General features: G+C 40.3%; 1 long non-coding RNA gene across 1 annotated transcript in view; it reads left to right on the top strand.

Moving 5' to 3' along the window:
- Positions 1-23,150, top strand: part of LOC139633637 (uncharacterized) — a 273,989-nt gene that overhangs the window by 22,009 nt on the left and 228,830 nt on the right. The window lies entirely within an intron of this gene.

Genomic DNA, 23,150 nt, shown 5'->3' with positions numbered 1-23,150 from the left:
GTATCACCAGCATTACCTTCCTGCTCTGATTTGATGTTGGCACAAGCGACCATATTGAATTTTGTTTTCAGGTTCTTTTCCTGGTGGTAGATGGGGGAGAAAATGTACTTTACCGTCGGTGAATTCTCCTCGCCTTGGTGTTATTTTTAGAGCGACAAAGACTTGATGGCATACAGGGAAAATGTCATAGGATTTTCTGTTGCTATTTTTCCAGCACGAAGAATACAACGTCAGGCTTCTCACATGGCACCAGGGCATGGAGAAAAGTTAAGTTTGACATATTTTGATTAGAAGGAGATGCAATTCTACTGACTACTATGTAAAAATGTGTATCAAAATGTTTCAAAATGCGCCTGGAGTGGGTTTTTTTTCTTTCTTTTTTTTTCATGATCCTTTTTTTTTTTTTTTTTTCTTCGAGCTGGGTGGTGGTGTAGACTCAGTCCCAGAAATAGAATTTATGGTAAATCAACACTTTTTGAAGTATGTTGCAGAAAAGTTACCAGTGTCTGCATGTGTATGCAAATGTGTTTGTTTATTTGAATTTATTTGTGTGCACATGTGTGTATGTTCCCAAGAGCGTGTGCATATTGCATCTCTGGCCACGATCAAATATCCATAATGCCGGTGTTGTCCCGTCGCTTTTGATTATGCTGAGAGCTCCTAACGTTGCCTGAAGCCTTTGTGTGTTTTCACCATCGCTCTGGTTCTTCTGTTGCCTCCTCCCACTCATTGCCTTGTTCTTCATTACTTTGAATATGGTGAGAATTTCTTAGTAGATCTGACATTGCTCATGTTTTTCTCCATTCTTACTTGTTGGAGAGAGAGTCAACAAAAAGAGGTGGAGAGAAGGGGCAGAGAGGAGGACCTTGGTGTTGTCTTGTGGAGGACAGGAAGGATTTAATGTTCATAATGAGGGATACGCGGGAAATATGGACACACAGACAGACAGCATTTAATCATCCATGCTCCATTGGCTGTATATAGTTCTGGTAGAGGCTTTTAAAGGGATTGCTTGCTTGCTGTAGACACCAGACAGCTAGACAGCCAAATGAAAGAGGGTACATGAATTGTTAGAGATTCACAAGACAGTGTTATAGGGATGAAGCTGTGGCCAGTTCACTGACAGAAATGTACTGAACGGGAGTTACACTGAGGCTCTGCTGAAGAAAGACATGGCATTTCACAGGCTCCGAAATACAGCTTTTATAACTGTGTATTGTCTATACAGTACCAGTCAAAAGTTTGGACACACTCTCCCATGGGAAAGTATATTGAGTGATATTTTGGAAGTGGACTTTTGTTGAAAAGTGGCCTTGAAAATTATCCAATGACTTTGGCAATTGGAATTGGAACAAAATAAACTAATTAGTTATGATTGTGAGGGAGAGACACACATGTTGGTCAAACTGAAGTGGTTTCATGACAGTGTGTGGCTGGTACTTTCACCTTGTGAGTCTACTTCTGTGTCATCATGGCAAAATTATGTCCTGGAGACACCTACTATAGCGACAACTACCACAGGGGGTTTTGAGGACTTTGGTTGTGTTTACATGTCTGTGGACAGATTTTATTCAGCACGATAGTGTCACAACTGTGCACGATACAGTCAGTGTGTAGTTGAGATCAAAATGAAGGCCATGTTCAAGGATGTCTGTGGTCCAACCCACGAGAACAGGGTACTTATGGCTATAAAGTGCCCAAGGTAATTAAAAAAACAATATCTAAAACCCAAAAATAAGAATCAACATTTACAGTATTTCTTGGCCAGATGCTGGTTGCCTGGCAACCAGAGAAACAAAGACATATTCTGACACATTAACGCCTGTTAAACCACGATGTCGCACATTGATTTTTGAAGATTAAACATGCTCATGAGTGATCTTTAAAGATGCTGCTAGGTGGATTTCATTATCTTTGGACAGAGCCAGGTCAGCTGCCCCCCCACCCATTTCCAGTTATTGTGCTAAGCTAAGCTAACCCACTGCTCCCAGGAACCTCATTTACTGTACAGACATGAGAGCTGCATCAATCTAACTCACCACAGGAAAGCAAGCAAGGTTATTTAACACACTGTCAAACTATTCCTTTAATGATTTGGGCTACAACAGTTATTTTCATTGTAAATAAATTGGCTGCTTATTTTCTTGATTAATATTTTAATCATTTGGTCCATACAATACAAGGTGAAAATTTACTGACCCCAAAGTGGCATCAGTACATTACTTGCTTTGTCTGACCAACAGATATTCAGATTCCTGTCACATAATTGAAAAGCTGGAACTGGGGAACATTTTGCTTTTTGTTTGAAAAATTAATCAAAAGATTAGTTCTCAAAATAGATTCAGATTCATTTTCTGTCAGTCAAATAATTACCTAATGGGCTAAACGTTTCAAACCCTAAAATGATTGTCATTCAGTGATCAGAATTGTTAATTATCTGTTTTCTGCACAAAACTATGCATCTAAATGTTTATTTTTCCCCATCTGGGCAAAGCCAGTGGTTGCAAGGACTGAATTTTAAAAAGTGTTTGTTTTCTGCTTTCGATGGAGGAATAAGCCAGAAGAGAACTGTAAATCTTGTCTTGGCACTTAAGAGCGCAGAAATCCTGCATGTATGTACGATTTTACACTTTATAATAAGTCTAAGCAGCATCCTCTGTAAGCCTTTAGGGGAATGTACAAACAAACAAACAAACACATTCACACCAACAAGTTGGAATCAAATATATATGCCAGCACCGTTTCATTTGTTCTGCAGCTGAGATATAAAAACCCCTTTTATAGATAAGTTTGACAGTGAATAGAGACATAAACGACAACAGCATGTTTCCTTGGTAATAAAAATCACACTCTCTTCTGGATGTGCCTATGGTAATTACTCTTCATGAGACATAAAAAAACCACTCAGATATTGATTACTCTCATATTTCATTTTCATCTTATGAGACATCTCTACAGGGAGAGAGTAAAATATGCCGGCAGATGAGCTGTGCGTCCTGAGCAGAATGTTTTTCCCAGCAGGCTTTGAGGTAAAAGATTCCTGCTGCAATAATTAGTGGAAGGGACTGGGCAGTGTTCGCAGTAATGCACACACACAAACTTTGACATCACCCACAACTATTAAAACATTTTCTAAGGATGCTACAGACAGGAGTGACAACCTTTCTGTAGTCCTAGCAGCTCACCTCTTCTGGAAGTCACAGGCAATAGTATATCTGTGTTTCTTTCATGTTATTGTTGGATCCGTTGTCTTCCATTGTGGGCATGTTGTTTATTTGCTCTGTCCGGGTTGATTAGGCAAAGCAATTCCTTCTGTGAACAATATCGTACAAGGCCAACACTCGTTAGGACAGGAGTAGTTTAAAAGGTTGAAAATAGCCCTCTTGTCCAGCTTAACCAAAAATGTGAATCTTTTTCAGTAGAGCTGAGATGATTGGTAGATAAATTGGCTGGTTGATAATCAGAAAATTCATCTGCAACAACTTTGGTAAATAAATAATCAATTAAGCAAAAATGGCAAAATAAATAAATAAATAAAAATTTAAAAAATAGGCCCAGATGTTTCCTTAATCCTTTACGATAGTAAATAACATCTTTGGGATTTAGAAAGCGGTCAGATAAAGACATGTTTTTCTTACAAAACACTCTTAACTTAAGGTCAACTTCCAATCTTTTTTGGGAGCTTTGGATTATTCCAAAGCATTCCCATCAGGGATAATTAACTCGTGTAGACAACTGACCCAATCTCCATGACATCTGAGCAAACTGCAGTTAACCCTTTAAAAACGAGTGTGTCGTCGACGACACATTTGCGCAGGCACACTTTGGATTACCGTAACTCTGTCACGGTTTGAGCAATCGGAAAATTCCAACGGTTTCTGAAAGCTAAGACCTTGTGCTTTAGGCATATAGGTGTCATTACGGTAATTTCACCGGGTGGGCATTTCGAGATGAAGACGGTGGTTTAAAGCTCTGGAAAAGCTAGTAAGTGGATCTTGAGTTAAGATAATCTTGTCAAACTACAATTACCAAGGTCAAGAATGAACTGTCACTCACAAATAGCAAATTATTATTTTTTTTCATGATGTCATTGACACATATTAATGGACAGTTTTGTCAGTAACAATTGGTAGTTCATTTTGTACAAAAATAGAATACCCCTTCACCCAGCATCTGGTCAGCTAAAGAGTTTTATAACTTGTCTAAAAACCCATCTTTGTCAAAACCTCCGTCTTATAAAATACTATTACACCTTGAATGCTGCGTTGCATTCTTGCTGTGACACGGCTGTCGAAAGTGATGTTAATCTCCATGTTGATTATCCTCTGGAAACCATGAATGTCTTTAAAACTATTGTGCCAATCCATCAAATGGATGTTGAGATACAGTATTTTGCTGAATACGTGAATATCATGACATGCTGGAGGTGCCAGATGAAAAGACAGGGGATCACCAAAGTCATTAGGAATCATCCTCTGGGCACCATGAATGTCTGTACAAAATTTCATGACAGTGCATCCAACAGTTGTTGAGATAATTCAGTCTACACAAAAGAGTGACCTTCAGACACATCGGTGGACAGACTGACTTTCCCATCCTGAGAGCCATGGCGACGAAAGACTCGAAAGGTTGATTCATTTCCTGGAACGGACTCCAAAAGAAGGACTCACCAAAAGTGTCAGACTGCCCGGGAGTGCGTCAGACGAGATGAATCATCCAGACGTGAAGTTAGTCCTCATTACAAACCCCCAGTTAGAAAATGGGATGCAGTTGTGATTGAAGCATTTGGCTGCACACTTATGAAAACCCATGTTTTTCAATGAGACACTTGTAATCAAATGAGTTCCATGATTATTCCGCCACAAAACAACCAGAGAAGATAAGACCATGGGGCTAATTTACGGAGTGGCTGCTCTCTCTCTCTTTTCCTCACTCTCTCCTGCTCCCTCTTGTTCTCTCTTTTTCCATCTATCTGCTGCTTTCTTCAACCTTTTTCTCTTTTTGCCTCTCAGAATTAGCCACTCCCAATGTATCTGACTGATCTCAGACTCAGGTTTGTTTCTCTCTCCCGTCCATCTGTTTGTCATCTCTCTGCGTCTCTCTGCCCTCTCTCTCTCCCTCTCTCTTTCCATCTCTTCTTCCATTCATCATTAATTCATGTGATGCAGCGCAGCAGAGCCTCGGTGAGTGATACACTTCAACCATAACAAACAAGTCCAAATATCTGCACTCAGCAGGAATGATCTGCATCGACCATGACTGAGGGAGGGAGTGAGCTGGGCATAAAAATGTGTTTTTAAACTTTTGTTTTTGACGGTCAAAAGCAACAACTTTTTCCTGCTTCATCAGAACCTTTGATATTAAGATTAATTCTCAGTTTGATGAGAGGAATTTTCATTATATTTGAAGAATATTCAAATGTTTACTGAATACCAGTTGCCTGAAAATCACCACTGCCGTTAAAGTAAATTGCAGTTTTTTGAAACGGGAATGAGGCGTTGTTAGTTTTACGTGAAAATCATCAAACTTCAGAAGTGTTTTCACTCTTTACCCCAAAACCAACAGTGTCTTATGTCTAAAACTTGTAACTTAATGAGACGTGAATAAATGAATAAGGAGACTGATAAAAAAAAAGGTGAGAATAATTTGGCTTAAAATATTAAAATGATAATAATAGATTACCAATTATCCCTGGTTTTGCTTTTTAATAAATCCTGCAGCTAAGTTGACCTTGAACCTTAAATAAATGTTTTGTTTTCCCATTTACATGAATCATGTCTCTAAAAGAAAATAATTGTTTGATCAATAGGTCTTGACACTGCCACACACACACACACACACACACTTGTCCCACCGTCCCGTGGGGGCAGTCGTCCTCAGAATGCGTTCCCTAGGCCCTTACTCTAACCTTAACCTTCACAACTAAGTACCTAACCTTAACCCTAACCTGAACCTAGCTATAACCTGAACCCTAAAACCAGGTCTGAAAAAGCTGCCTCTAGCCATGGTCCTCACATCCTCACTGGAATGTAAGAGCAAGGAACACACACACACACACACACACACACACACACACACACACACACACACACACACACACACATCATCAGGGGGTTGGAGTCTACACAACACTCCTTCCCAGATTTTCGATTAGCCGTTCTTGTAAAATTACAGCTCCAGTGAAAAGCCCTAATTTGAGTCTATTTTCTGATAACTGCCTCATCAGCTTATCATGTCCTCTCCCCGACAGAGCGCTAATTTCGGGTTACGGATTTGTCCACAACAATGTTGAAAGTTTGGCTTGACAGGAGCAGCCTGAGAGCTCATTGTGTTCAGACGGAGGCTTGTCCTTGAAGCCGTGCAGCCTTCCAGGACATTGAGCAGATTTCATCCCCAGACGAGAGCGCTGCCTCCGAGCACTTTCTGTTGGCTCATGCCATCCCCCACAAAACTATTCTGGCTGTCGAAATGCCACAATATTGAGGGTGCCTATAGGAATGTGTTCACTCGAACTGAGTGCCTCGTCATTACTGTCAAGAGTGCGCTGCTCATGGATTAGTCTGTCAGATTTGTGAGTGTGCCTGCATGTTCCTGCTTTAGTCTCTATTTATGCTTTTTTGTATTAGTCTTAAGTTCAAGTGCTGTCTCAAGAGCTGCCTCAAGTCTGCGTCATGCTCACACAGAGCGCTCTGTGTCTTGTTTGAGGAGTTGGTGAACAGATTTACCTCCTTCAGTGGTACAAAAAAAAAGGAAAACAAAAAAACACAGTATGAAGGCTCACAGACTCAGCCACCTCAGTTACAACAAATCTTGCTGCCCACATCCATTAATATTGCATAGCATTTTTCTAACATTACCACACCTTAACCCAGGCTCATGCTCTGGATAAGCCCTTAGGATAGCCCTTTCACATACACAATGTAAGATCATGGTTGCAAAAGTATGGTTTTTGAATGCAGCTTCACCTTTGTTTTAGTGTTTTAATGTTTGTTATTCTGTGCTTTCCTGCACTGATACCTGTATCATGTCCGTCCAGAAGCTACTGCCTGCAGATGTTTATCTTAGCACAAAGACTGAAAGCAGGTACAACTACAGCTACTGTACGTCCCTTTCTTTTGTCCATGTTTCTGTTCTACAACACCGTCCCCTCCTTTTTTTAATTCAAGGTTACCTGACTCATATAGTTTCATGGCAACCTCAATAATGTAACACTCAGCATCCTTTGAGCCTTTGTTGTTTCTGCACACAGCTGAACCCTGAGCTTGAGCAGGGGAAATCTACGCCCTATGTTTAGTGCCCAAGGCAACAAAGTAGATGTCTCCATTCCTTTTTAAAATACTGATAAAATCTGAATGATTACAGCTACATATTGTCAGGCCTTGAGCATCTCTTTTGTTTGATTTCAATGAGCACAGGGACTATTTCTGGACAGAATCTCTAGGCTTGAGGTGTGTTTTATTTTCTGCTGGCATTTGTTAGAAGTATCATCAAACATGACTTGCAGGCTGAAGAGGGAGAAACACTGCAGATGGTGGCTTCCCGAAAAGATGCTTTTTCTTACCTGCTCTAAATCCATTTTATTTGGGAGAGAAGTTTAAATATAGTCATTTTATATATATATGCAAATGAGCTGCACAATCAGTTGCATAATTAGTGACCATAACAAGTCCCTGGAGTGCCACCAGCCCTGACATGAGAGATTTCCCAGTGAGGAATTCACCCATGCAAACTGGATGACCCTACATGATTAATATGCTCACTGCTCTTAAGGTTTGTGTCAGAACTTTGTTCCAAACTTCATCTTAGAGCCCGTTTTATCACTCTGGGACTCCTCTGGGTCTTTGCAAGTATAGCTTTAACTTTACTGCAGAATATTTTAGCCTCATATCCTGACTTATAAGTATTTTGATTAAATGTGATATGTGGCCACACATCTCCTGTGATGTTTTAAAACTGTCACAACAATGCCATCCATCTTAATTATACTGTGGATAAGTGCTGTGTAAAATAATATTCACAAAGGAAATGATATGGCTTATACATCTGACAATTCTACCCAACCTATGAGATTTTTTTAGACCATTATCATTGACATATACAGGTATTTGACAGTTGATGCTCTTGCATTGTTAGAGAAAAAAAAAAAAAAAAAACTGGTTTATCTATGCTGAATGTGTTGACCTTCTCTATGGGGGTGTGAATGTCTTGCAGGGATGCCCAGCTACTGAAAATGAGGACTGGGATTCACTCTGCAGTCCATGTAGCCCATGAAGGACAAACAGCTTTTCCTACCGAAACAGCCTCAAGGCCAAATAGTGAACTTTAATATGAACTTTGTTTTAAATACTGCTAACCTCATCAATGAACCGTTATCTTTAAAACATTGGTCCTCAGGTCCATTACTAGGATCATTAATGGGAGCTTGCCTTCGGAAAGTGTGGCCTAACAACACCATTAGTCTTCTTCCACTTTTTGTTTGTTCCTAAACACACATATTTTTAGCTAGCAATTTGCCTAATCGCCTGTAAACAATCATTGTCCTGTCCCTTAGGAGGGTTGGACTCACAGTGTGTTTGAATAGTTATTGTTATGGCAAGGCTCCAAAAAGAAATGCTCAATTATCCAATCAGCACTTTACCCCTCCTCCCTCTGTTTTTTTATCCTCTTTTTATCCTTTTTCAAATAGCGTGCACAAGCCCTCCCCCATCCTGTCCTCTTACTACCCCCTCAACACATCGTATTCAATGCTGCATTACACTTGCAAATAATCACATTATTGCCAAAGACACCCTCTGATAAACAGAGCATGTATGCATGCCAATGAGTTTGTGCATAAACACTGTGTTATTATTTTAATGAAGATCTGTCACTGTTGTCAATTTTGCTAAAGTGCGTATGTGTCTTTTTGCAAACTGCCGTTAATTTGCCACAACAGTGCCACGGGGGCCAGTGACAGAATAAATGAATGAGATAGAAATAATGAATTAATATAAATGCATTAAAAAGATCCGTCTGTGGAGAAAAAAAAATATTTTTAACAGCTTGATTAGTCAGGACCAATTTGATTGATGGGAAAACTGGGTTGAAGGGAGACCATGGTTTATGACAATTAATGTTCAATATTCAGTCAAACAACTTGTGGACTTTTTGCAGCTGTATGCAAAGCCAGTGCCGCCCCCTAATCATCGCTCCTCTCACAGCCACAATGCTAATGAACAACAAACTGGATAAATCTAATTTTTATTCGTCACTTGTCTACTACTCATGTTGCAGATTTCAGCCAATGACACACGAGAAGGAAAGGATGTGCAATGGTTGGCGAAATGGTGAGCTAAGAGTCATAAACAAATCGTGACAACTAATTAGCCACTGATTATCATGAAGAAATAAATGAGATTCATACACAGTCACAAGTATTTGCACAAGTATTTATAGTGTAAAACCATGGAAGCTACTGACTCAATTTAATACTGGTTCACCACAACAAACTGTTATAAAGGGAAGCATACACTCACTGAGTATTTTATTAGGAACACCATACTAAACCGGGTACGACCTCCCTCTGCCTCCAAAGCAGCCTCAGTTTTTCATGGCATGGACTCCACAAGATGTAATGAAACCAGTTTGAGAGGACTTTTGTTTTTATGAAATGCAGCATCATCAAGCTGGAAGTAGCCTTTATGTGGTCATAAAGGGATGCATGTGGACGGTAACAATACTCAAGATTGATTTGTATTAACTATTGCACCACCACCACCAACAGCATGGACTGTTGACACATGGCAGGTTGGATCCAAGAATTGTAGGGGTGAAATCAATTCACTTCAAATATTGCAATTCTTTTTTTTTCATACTGATTGCTGAATCAATATTTGTTTTATTATTTTCACTGAGCTAATGTAATAACAGCTAGCAGTTAGCCTGGGAGCTAGCTTGTTAGCATTGGTGTGTGAACCAGAGGGCTGTTGGTTTGTTCAGTGGCTGGAGGTTTGGCCTGAGATGAGCTTGGCGCCTTAATAATTCATAATAAAAGTATCAGTGGTTCCTCTCTGATTCTTTTCATTACAACAGTGCTGTAACTTTATAATAACAATACTTTATTTAACTAACAAAAGAATAATTTATTGGCCTATTGCCTACTGTCCTCTGAAGTGGTTTTCTGAATGACAAATCTTTCATTAGCATGGCTTTAAGAAAGATCCAAGGGTTTTATAAGAATGATGCTGCTGAAATAAAGCTCAACAAGTTCATAATAAATTGAAATTTCAAATGGCAATGCTTAAAAACTGCAATACATATCGGCACCAAGTAATGTAATAGTACCCAATCGGCAGATAAGCATTTCATCCCAGTCCAAATGAAGTCATGCTGTTGATTCTGACTCTGGGTGCCTTAGCAGAAATCCAGATTCATCAGAGCAGGCTACTTTTTTCCAGTCCTCAACAGTCCAGTGTTTGGTGAGTCTGTGCCCACTACAGCTTCAGGTTTCTGTTCTTGGCTGACAGGAGCGGAACTCGATGTGGTCTTCTGCTGTTGTAGCCCATCCGCCTCAAGGTTTGACATGTTGTGCATTTTGATAGGCTCCCCACAGGTGTAAAAAGTGGTTATCTGAGTTACTGTAGCCTTTCTGTCAGCTCCAACCCGTCTTGCCTTTCTCCTCTGACCTCTCTTCCTCAACAAGGCATCTCTGTCTGCAAAACTGCTTCTCACGGGATGATTTTTGGTTAAAAACTCTTGAGACTATTGTGGGTGAAAATCCCAGGAGATCAGCCTTTTTTAGAGATACTCAAACCAGCCTGTCTCCCACCAACAATCACGGCCTGCTCAGAGTCACTGAGATCACATTTTCTCCCCACTATGATGTTTGATGTGAACATTAACTGAATCTCCTTCTCCTCACCTGTATCTGGATGATATTATGCATTGCACTGCTGCCACATGATTTGCTGATAATTGCATAAATAAACAGGTGTTCAGGTGTTCCTAATTAAGTGTTTGGTACTGTAGATATATACATTTTGTCAGTATAACTGCTTATACATTTTGCTCTTCTATCAAACTTTTACTTTGAAGGATAAATCCCTCAAGAACATTACTCTCTATCATTTATTCTAATGCTTGGGGGTGTTATTGTGGCTTAATGTTGTGGTAGGAGTTAATACTGTCTTGACATGTTGTTTGCTTTTTAAATCTCATGTTCCAGACTGCAGCCATAACAGCTACATAATTCAATAATTTCTCATTTAACATGTCAGTTTTTCTTTATCCGGTCTCTGGCTGCCTTGGCAAAACCTTTCAAGCGATGGATGCATAAAAAATTAAAAGGAAGTATTTCATTTAAAGTGAGTGACATAGATAATATACACTGCTTTGTTGCATCAGGGATGGTCACATTTTAACCATCTAATTGTAATATACTAAAGATAATGATTTTGACACTGAAGATTACACATGGTCTGTAGGGATGCCACAGTGTAGAAATTTTACCACTGGGGAACAAACTCGTGATAACACCGGTGCTGCTGATTGCACTGGACATTTTACAAGAACAGACGTGTGTCAGCTCAATATCTGTAGATTAGAAGTGTTACCTGCAGATGCTGCCACCTTCACTAGATGAAGTTTGCAGATTGCCTCATTAATGCTATCAGGTTCCCTTTTGGCATTGGGTTTATTAGCTCTACCGCTTATCCTTTTAGGGTCATGGGTGAGCCATAGTGGTGCGACTGAACACTGTGCAGCACCGACTAGCCCTATTGGTCTGAGGGTGATATGAGTTAGGGTCAGTGAATATTACCAAATTACATATACAAAAATAGCTAACATGCTCCAGCTACACGACAATGAAGCCACCATTTGTGGGTTTTTTAAAGAAGACAAATTGTTGTTTATGTGCCCACTTGATTTGACTTTTATACATTCAAGTCAGGCATCAGCTCTTTGTGTTGGAGTTCAGATCAAGTCTGAAGCACACGTTCAATACACAGAGCTGCTTTATAGGTCATTATGTGTGTGGATATTAAGTAAGGTGGTCAATAAGCCAAACTTCCAAACAATTTTAACTGTCAAGTCACTTTATAACATCATCAAAATCTCAATTGTTGTAGTCTTTTATTCAGCAGCATGAACAGGATCTTTCTTGGAACTCAACTTGATGAGAGACACTGAACTCTCTCGGTATCCCAAACAGAGTTTGATTTCTCTGTTAGACTCTGGCTTAACTAAGCTTCTTCTACAACTTGGGTTGAACATTTGACACTGACAGTTGATCCATATATTTCCTATACACTCATACAAGAGGGAAGGAAAGAAGAAAGCTTCTCAGTTCAGTCTGTGTGACAGTTGAAATGGTCGTTATAACAATGTAGTAAATCCACAGAAAAAGAGGCCTGAATTGAATATATCTGTGGTATATTTTCTAAATGGGTTGCAGTCCACTGAGTTTCTGTGGCACTGGCTGTGTTTGGAGACCCTTGTCACTGTTACCTCTCTATCACCAGGATCACACACAACCCCGAGTGTACCTGGATGGAGCAGGGAATCGAGACCTGAAAACAGCCTCTCAGATAAAAAGCTGAAGGTGACGGGGGGCTCAGGATTGAAGAGAGGAGAGAGAACAGAGAGAGAGATTTTTCTTTTTTTGTGATCTGCAGGCAAGATGACCAGCATAATGCAATCACAGAATGATTCTGTGTTGGTGTTCTGTTCAGAGTACAGCATGACAAGGTGTAATGTTGAGTCTATGTCTGTGTGTTTGTGGTGCGGGTGGGTTGGGGTGGGGCGGATGGGGAGCTGACATGCCAGCGAGGCCACGTAGGTGGGAGGAAAGAGGGTTGGGAGCGCAGAGGGGGAGCAGTGAGCGAGTATTTGTGTCTCAGGTGCACTACAGGAAATGAAAAATGAAAATGAAAAAGAAAAAAAAAAAAAGGAATACGAGGAGCACTTGTCATAGGAGGCGGCTGCCATTTCTGACGGGAAATTAATAATGTATTCTTGCAAATTTGCCGTGTTACTCTGGGTTGGGAGGTTTGGTCGAGGGCTGCTGCGGACTGGAAGAGGGGAGGAATGCTGATCAACAGAGGGAAAGAAGACAGGAATACACACATGAATGCATAGTAGTGTGTATACACATATAATGTATATACATACAAATTCTCACATTATTGACTACTCCAAATTTATATATAAAGCACATGAGCAGAAATTGCTTTGTGCAGGGATATGTATATATATATATATATATATATATATATATATATATTATATCTATCTCATTTTCATTCATGTAAACTACATACTCAACATTAATTGACTGCACTGGATGATATGTTTTGTGATTGATTCCAATCAATATGAAATATTGATTTGCTAAATGCATCAGGTCTCCAAGGGCAAGTAAAGATATTGAGAGTGATGGTTTGCAGGAAACAAAGAGTAACTGATTGACAGAGACGTGTAAATGCTTTCCCTCATTTTGAAGCTACGTCTTGCAAATGAAATCTCCTGACTAAAACCAGCTCTCACAATCTCATTAAAATTGACACTTTAACTTCTCAACCTCTCCGGAAAAGAAAATGCCATGGATAAATGCACCTCATGAAAATGTGACCCCCAACCCCCCCCCCCCCCCCCCCACCCCACCCCACCCCACCCCCCCACCCCACCCACCACCACCACCAAAAAAACCAACATACACATGGCACCCACACTAGGTTTATTGCACTTTCATTAGCACCTAAATGGGTCTGGCGGCGGTCAGCTGTATGCACACGGCAGTAGAGTACAGCCAAATCAGTCATATAACAGATGCCTGAATAAATGGAAATGTGCATGTAAGCACAGCTGAAGCTGCCCAGTTATTACCGAGGCTGTTGATTTGCATTCAGCTCTGTGTCAGTTGGATATTGCTTTCCTGAGCGTGGAAGGTCAGCTCTCATTGCTTTACTAATATCCTCAGGTCCTTTTTTCATCTTTTAAGGCATTCTCTTGTCCCTCCGAGTGCGTTTGTGTGCGTACGTGCATGCAGGAGCAGCCGCGGAGTCTCTAACTGCTCTTAAGGTCTCTGTGTTGAGATCAATTTCATGGCTGGCTTCATTGCGGCGTCACGCTGCTTACATACATGAGCTACGGCGCAATGTAGTCATATGAACACAGCGGTTGTTGTCGACTTTTACAGGGTCTCATATGGCGGTGCAGTTTTCACCTCCTGCTTCAAACATGCAGGTTCATGTTCGCACTCCCATCTTGGCTGGGTTTTGACGCTATTCATTAGCAGCTCTGGTTTTAAAATCCCATCAGGCAAGTGTCTGCTTCTCTGGGCTTAGGTTTTTCTTTTCTTTTTTCTTTCTGTTGCTCTCCAACCCTGACTCCCACTTCAGTTTGATGCGATCCATCCCTCAAATGGTTGGCGAGGTGTTAAATATTAAGTCTGACTGTCAGATTCTGGTTGCTTTTGGGCAAAGTGAGTCAGGACTCTCCTTTGCTTTCAGCTAATTCTTCTAACAAAATATGACCTCTGTGATTTAAAGGAAAGCAGTGTGAGAGGGAGATGCACAGAGCAAACAAGACAGATGAAAGGGGTTACAACATCTTATCACTCTTTGACTAAATGGACACATTCATTAATTATTGACACAGACGCCTTGTCCCAACATTTTATAGTCTCTTACGTGTCATAAGGGATGACTCAATCCGCGAGGCAAAGAGAGATCAAGGGCAGGGCAAAGCGTGACTCTCACTTTGATATCGCCATCAACACAGTCATGTAGGGGAGAGTATGGAACTCAGCCATCGCATGTGGTTTCAGATAAGACCTCTCAGATCTTACAGCAGACAGTAACTCTTCATAAATATCTGGTTTGAAGTAATAAGGGTGGGTTGATATGACCAATTGTCCTGTCAACTTTTTGGGCACTGAATTCCTTATCAGCTGACATATAACTGACATATAAAAAATGTGTAATAACTAATACAGGTGTGGTAAACAAACATGACAGTTCGGCTTAAACATTTCAAAGTCATACTCCAAAATGCAATATCTGCACTAGGGCACTCAAGACCATTGCAAAAGCATTTTCTTTCAATTCCTCAGAGTAATTTATTTATCACTGTGGGATAAATGCTGGTACCAGACAACACAATATTTATGCCTCTGTGCCGGTGACAGTCAGGGCTGGAAGCATTATGTTCTCGAGTTTGTATGTCTGTTTCATGTCCCAGTCTTGTCAACGTGATATCTCAGTCACACCTTGAAGGAATTTCTTCAGATTTGATACAAACATTCACTTGGACTCAAGGATGAACTGATTAGACATTAGTGGTCAAAGGTCAAGGCCACTGTGACCTAACAAAACGTTTTTGGCCATAACTCTAACATAAGGACATAAGGATAAAACAGAAGAATAAAATGATGAAGTAATGACATTTTTTATCCAAATGGTCAAAGGTCAACTTCACTGTGACATCATAATGTTCTGCAAAAACACTTCTGGCCATTATTCAACGCTGTAACTCAGGAAGGGGAGATTGTGACCATATTTCCCGCAATTTGGGTGGTTGGCGGAGGGATACAACCACAAGGTGGTAATTTTAGTTTTTGTCTGTGTTGAGTTGAGTCTTGCCATGATTTGGCTGTGACGCACATTGGATCCCCACCAGTTATAGCTCACCCTCTTTCACAACTTGCACAGGTGCTCACTGACGGCACTGACAACAAATGCTTGCATATATAATCACAGTTTTAAGAATGGAAGTGAATCTGGATCATCGTCACACAGAGGTCTTTCATTTTATTGATAGGAAGAGGGTGAGTATGTGGGTCAGCACCACACATATGGTGTACAGAGGGTGACACCTGCCTTTATGATTAATTTTATATAATGCTTCTGATCTGGATAAAGTGAGCAATTGTCATGCCCAATGCTCATTTTTGATCCAGGTGTATCAGGTCTCAGGTAAAGGTGCGTGCGGTCTGATCTTGACATTAAAATCCTATCATTTGTAAAATAGGTACAAACAAATGGCCATGGGCTGAGATAATATCAATTTAATTCAATACTTTTATTTAATCTATAGGAGGCTTGGTTAAAAAGTGTAGATGGCACCACAAATAAATCGAGAACAGCACCACCGGAGATAAAAGGTGTCAAACGAAAGGCCAGCCGTATTAACGACACTTCTCTGGAATCTTCTTACTGGCTCCATTAGCAGGCAACCCATTGATTTAATTTCACCTCTCCTGCATGGAGTGCATCCCAAGGTCACATGTGGCGTTTGCCCTTGAAATATGTAACTGGTTTTACAGCTAGATCATGCTGAGAAGGTTTGTCCCTGTGCTCACACGTGTTGCCTGCAGAGAGGGAAGGAGGAGAAAGAAGTAGTCACGGGTGATTGGTTTGGTAATTTACAGTGAGGATTGCTATATGGAACAAAGTGAGTTCGAAATGTCATGTGTCATTTTCTGTGATTGCATGGCTGGAGCTGCTTTTGCTTTTCCACACATATTCTTAACCCTCTCTCTCTCCGTCTCTCTCTCTCTCTCTCTCCCCCTCACACACATAAACAGACTGACATACTCCTTTTTAAATAATTGGCTGTTTAAAAGTCAAGGGAAGGTTTTGTGTAGTGCGTCACAGCTTTCTTTTTAAAGGCTGCTAACCACGTGAACCTTCCAGCTGAAACTCTCTCAGAATCATCGATTGCATCAGTATAACCTAAAGCTAAAAGATTTTTTCTCTCTGTCTGACCTTGACAGCCAGCACATGGTGTATGTGAGCCTTACAATGAATGGAACAGTCCATTTCTCTATTTCTTCTTTTCTCCTTAGATCCATGGAAAAATATTAAGGCAAATGTGCTTTTCCAGCAGCCTTTGATTAAGATGTCACAGTTCCAGATCTTGCCTCTGTTATATTTTTGTGTTCTTTGGCAAGCTCAGAAGTCAAATGTATTGAACACATACAGAGGGTCCTTGGGTTTCAATAAATATACCTGAACTGTGTGAACACAAGCAAATTGACTAAAATGTTATGTCTATGGTCACATGAAAGACTTGTACTCCTGCATATAAAGAAGGTGCAGGGTATCAAAGATGTTCAAAAGCAGCGACACATTGTCTGAGATGAACCAGTTAAATGCACTGTCAGTGTTCAGATTTGACGGAGCACAAGCATCTGAGAGGATTACACAGGAATTTAGTGTTCCCATGTGTGCGCTCTGCAGTCCTTGTGACATTCACACTGGAAGAAAATGGAAAGTGCTGTGACTGAACTGACTTTGTGTTTGGTCTACAGGTATGCAGAAATGCATTGAATGGATTGCTGAGTAGTAATGTGTGTTGTCTCTGCATGCAGTGAATTATACCAGACTTCTCACTAAATCTAAACTTTACTAATTAAAAGTAAAACCCAGCTCTAATGAAAACTGTGAAGGCTGGATAAAGAAAATATGAAGTATAAAAATAAGAAAATCTGTAACCGTGTGTAGCAGCAGGTCATAAATTCACCATTTTGTGCAGCAATCCTCTGATCCTTTGAAACTAAACTTCAAAGCTTTCCTGAACTCTCAGACTTGACCTCAGATCAGTGTCACTTTTTTCATCATTCAAGACATTGTGTTTTTCCAGACTTTTCTCCTAAGACTTGCATTTGAATGCATCATCGGACGACTACCTATTATGGATAAGCAAAAATTATTTTGGTGGAAATGTAATGGTGGGATGTCAAATTTAATTTACTTGAATTTAACACAAAGGCTGTATCCTTTCAGCCAAAAAGCCTCCCAGAATCTATAATCCAGTTAGTTGACATCTGTCTACAGAAAGAATTGGAATTTCTGATGTTTCGAGTGAATGTGGAACATCCAAATACATCTTGAGGCTAGACTGTCAAAAGTCAAATTAAATGATAAAATAAGTTGTTTGTCCATGTTTGTGTTTCTTTTGTCTCTGCCTTCCAAAACCATTATAAATATTAGGTGAAAAATAAATCAGTTTTACGACGTGACAACATTATAGTGAAGTTTGGTCAGGGGTTTACACACCACCTGAGAATCTAGGGTTTGACCGATTATCGGCTTGGCATCATCGGATGCATTGTTAAGCATTTTTCTTATACTGATCAGTTTTACCCGTTACAAATTTTAAAAAATGCACTTTTAGCTCTGATGCAGCTGCTTCTCCCTGTCTGTAGTCACTACTTTGGTCTGGAGCAGTGTCCCAACCACAGCACCATCTAATTGGTTACAAGTCACGTGTACGAGACAAGACAAGAGCAGCTCCAGTTAGTGACCGGAGCTGTGTGTGGAAGGTAAAACGGCAGACATCACTGAAGATGTAATAAACAACAAAACAAAAACACCACACTCTGATGAACAACTTCATAAGTAAACCAAGACACACCGAACAAGAGAGAGAGAGAAGCCATTGCTAACTTCTAAGCTAAAGTAACTAACAGATCTGAACAGCTTGTAAACAACTGCTGAATTAGTGAAAGTCACTAAAAGGACCAGAGAGCAGAACTAGTGTAAGTTTAAATGTACAGTGATTAGTTATAATAAGAACTATTATTATTAACTATTATTATTGTTGTTGTTATTATTATTTCTATTAATAATAATACTACTATTAAATTAAAGAGCATCTTTAGGCTAACAGGGGCATCAGTTCCCAGATGGTGACAGCGCCAAAATCGACTAATTAATTCCAGTCAGGCACTTTGCTGCCTCTGCATACAACTGATAATTGCTATACAGAGAGAAATGTTTCTCCTACTTTGCCTGCCTTCAGTGATATAAATGGGGTGGACAAAATAATAGAAACACCTGGACACCATGGTGAGAGTCGTCTTAGTTTTTATGTTGGCATATAGGTTCCAAATATTGGTTATCGGTCTCCTTGATGATCCAAATAGGCCCAGAAAAAATCTGTTGATCCCTAATCTAACCATCCTAACCAACCACAAGCATTCGCCAATGCAGTGGCAACCACATAATACCTCATGAGTGTTCCCTCAAGCAGAGTCATCACTGTCAGGAACTGAACACAAGTTTCTGTGGTAAAGGACGTTACTGTTTCACCCGCACCCCTGATCATGATTTTGGAGATACATATGTTCCTGATCTTCTCTATTGTTCAGTAAAATTTGTATTTCCCCTGATGTGCAGTGATATCTTTGCGAGCTTGTCTCCATTCTTCATTATAAAAAAAATTCTGTGTTACTTTTGATACACTGTATGTGTGAAAAATGTAATGGTGATTATTACCAACACGTTCACATACAAATCAAGACTATAGAAGACTATGGGAATGAGGAGAGGTCAGTAATTTTACCACAACCCCCAAAGGTTGACATGAAAACAAATGAAGGGATAGTGTGTAGTGTGTAGTTTCAACCAATCAGATTGCTTGGTTGATGCTACACATTACATCAGTCCCTGTGTGGTTTTTCTGTAAATGCCTAAAAAACCTCAGGGATCTTGCTGGGGTATTAGAAGTGCAGCACTTGAGTCAACTTAAGAGCAAGATTGTCACCGTGTATTCAGGAAGACTTGTTTCTTTGATTGTAGTCTCTCTCTTCTCTTTCCTGCTTCTTATGTGGTAGGAATAAAAGTAAGTAATTCTTTTTGTCATGAGCACATCTTGTGATGAATGGTGTAAAATAATTCCCCACAGTATGAGAGACATCAAGTAGATTAAGACTTTTAGATTTCACCTTTTAGCCATTTATCTGACTTATCACGGCTGAGCTACTGCAGCAATTAAATGCCTACATCACCGATATTACCAGCAATCTGCGGTAGAGCCACACAGCCCCGGCAATGCAATAATGATAAAACATTTTGGAGAAATGGCGCCAATTTAAAAATCACGATGTTAAAATGTGTGTCAAAGGGTAGATGATAGTTTAACTGCAATGCTGCAGACGGTAAAAGCTATCTGGGATAGTCACACCTCAAGGGAGAAGCTGTTGTGATTGGTTAAACTGGGGCACGCCGCTGTGAGCTGTAGAGGATGATGCCATGCTAAAGGTCAAGGGGTACTAGATACTTGTATAGAGCCATCACAGAGTCTGAGGCAGGTTAACCTTTGCTTCTCCCTATTGATTCACCCACCAAAGAATCCCTATTGATCTGGCCTCTGAACCTCCTGGAATCAGTGACTTTTTCTGTAAACAGCTGGGATGCACCACGCACGCACACACACACACACACACACACACACACACACACACACACACACACCCAAGCAGAATCCAATTTTATTGCATGGCAGGATCGCTCCAGTATGTGATTATTACCCACAGAAAATGAGGAGGTGTTTCTTCTGACACCTCCTGTTAGTTTTTCGTGGAAGGGAAGAAGACTGCGGACGAGGTGATGCTGCTCCTGTGGGAGGCGAGTCGTGTGGTGCGAGCATGTGTTTTGGGCTGATGTAAGATTGACGGTGTGAGTGGTTGCCTGAGCTGATTGGTGTCAGTCTTACTTTTCTTGGCGTGATGCATTTTATATCTCACAGTGAAACTGTGACAGAAATAAAAAAAAAAAAAATAAATAAAAAAAAAAAAAGAAATGTAAATTGAAGGCCAGAAAAGCTTGGTATCTCATGTTAGCAGCTTCTGCTTTTGATGCAACTTATCACCAGTAACACCACAGTCTGAATGAGAACTTGATACATTTGAGTGCATTAGGTGTTTTTGGCTTCAAGTTGTTGAAACACACACACACACACTCACTCTGACCAACTGACTGCTGTTAAATAGGCTTTGTGTCTCAGCTGTTGTTCAGCACCATTTGTTGTGTGTAGGTGTCTCCACTGATGGTACTGATACCGAGCGGAGGACATCCACAGACTGACAGAAGCTGTAACTCAGTTGAGTTTGTTTGCCTGCTGGCTTTTCATGGTTGTAAATAAAACCTTCGGCCTAATCCACCAATCCACAGGCAGAAGGGATACAACAGGGAAGCGAGAGAGCGAGGCAGAGACAGAGAGAGAGAGAGAATAAACATCAGTTTGTACATTCCTCCTGCTGATTTTTAATGATTATTGTGCAGGCTCTGATTAATACATGTAAATAAATATTGCTTTGTTTGTGATGATAGTTTTGCTCAGTTCAAGCACAGCATAGCACATTAACATAAAATATTACAGGTGGGATTAACAATACTAATAAAAATTAAATATACAATACAATACATATTATTAGTCATAGTCATTATAAATATATAACAATGATGTTGAGGGCTGAGCCCAGTCCCAGTGTGCATCATGCCCTGCACACTCTTAATGACAGACACTCAGAGAGGCAGGTAAAGAAACAAACTGAGGGTAAAAATATGGATCTTTTGACAGTCAACTGACCCAGTGATGTGGCAGGATTTCTCCCAGTGCTCCTCAATGCCAGTCTCACTATGAGAGATGGGTCTGTTGTCACTGTGTTTGTGTGAGAGAGAGACAGAGACAGAGAGAGCAAGCCAAGGAAGGGCTGAGTAAATCAATTCATCAAAGCTCTATGATGAAATAGGAGTTTACCCATTTGAAACAGCGTAGAAAAAAAAAAAAAAAAAATCAAAAAATCAATATGTGGCGGTCAGTCGATAACGTGGCATGCTGCCACAAATAAATCATTATATGGAAACACGAATAATAATTAAAATGAATAATAATGACAATTGTAGACAACTATGGACTGTATATGTTATTCTATTGTGGCAATGTTCGCACTGACAGAGAGTGAGAGAGAGCCAGGTTTTGCTCAGCACATGGGGGAGCCTATTTCACAGGGTGTCAATAGATTACCTAACCCTACCCCAAAAAGGCTCTCCCATCACACCCAGGTCGGCTTGCCCTGTTCCTTTTGTGGTTGTGTTCAGTTATTGTCTCATTTTCCTTAATCTCTTGTGATAAGCTGCCACTGACAACACTTCTCTGTTCGGATGAAAGCCAGAGAACTAAGGATCCAGGAAGGCCATTTTATTGAGACACACACCTCTGCCTTGTTTGATGGCTGAATGAGATGCGTGGGCGCTGCCCAGCTGAGATATCATGCTGTGGAGGTAGGAAAGCTGATGCTGCAGAGGTAGGCATCAGTGGAGAGGGCCTGAGTTTCCAATTTGAAAAGGTTTCAGAATATCTTTTGGTTGCTCAGCCACTTGCCACTTGCCAAGCTAGCAGGTGAAATCTGCAGATTTTGCAGTAATTGTGGTGTAAAATGGCCAGGGCAGCTTTGCTCGTTAGTGTCTTCCATTTTTGTAGTATTACTTGCTTAGTTTACTGGTAAAAAGGACATGGCCAAGGTCAAGTGGACAGAGAAGGTTTCGAGCACCCTCAGCTGAATGACAAGGCAAACTACTTCGAATGGCCAGCTGTGCTTATCGGCTGCATTGACACAGGTCAGTGTTGTAATCCATCTTGTCAGCCTTACTGACCCAATCAGGTATATGTTTTCTACTGTCTTTGGGGATTAGTTTTAATTAAACATTAGTTTGCATTTTCCTGGCTTTTACTTGCCATTGTTTTGAATGACTTTTGAATGTTTTTCTGAATTGAAAAGTGGGGTTTAATGCTCCATTCAATGATTTTTTTTTATGGCCACTGGCGGTCACTAGAACAAGCTAAGGACACAATCATACTGTTAGCAAAGAGCTGCTTATGTACACATCCAGCATACTCCGAGCATCTCTTTGGAGCTTTGTGTCTGACAAATGTAACTCACGTTTCCTTAAGCTCTTGTTTGGTCTCAACCAACACTGGAGATAAATATATAGCTTACCTCTGTGGACACCAGGTATTTGCTTTAACATGGTTTACGGCCACAGTTTGTGGACCGGGAAACCAAAAGAATGAAGATGGGTGAAGAGCTCTGTAGAGTTGGGTGGTAAATTTGTGAGTGATTAACTTTTTTCATTTTACATCCAGTCCAATATTCACTGGTGCAGCTTTAAATAAAAGACAAAAACCAACAAAAACAAAAAGAGGAACAGCAACAACCACATCCACAACAACCTAAGCTGTTACAGCTACACCCAACCACAACTCTGGTGACAAGCAGGGGGAACACACCCAGTTTCCTGCGCTCCCTTCAAAGCACCACTGAAGTATTTGGCAATTTATTAGATTAATGTTATTAGTTCTACTTAATATAAAGTGTTAGGAGA

This window comes from Trachinotus anak, unplaced genomic scaffold (assembly GCF_046630095.1).
Source record: "Trachinotus anak isolate AG129_WGS33_773 ecotype Australia unplaced genomic scaffold, CSIRO_AGI_Tana_v1 ptg000016l, whole genome shotgun sequence".
In the NCBI taxonomy this organism is placed as follows: domain Eukaryota; kingdom Metazoa; phylum Chordata; class Actinopteri; order Carangiformes; family Carangidae; genus Trachinotus; species Trachinotus anak.
Note: the sequence above shows the minus strand (reverse complement) of the source record. Positions and strands in the feature narration are given on the sequence as shown.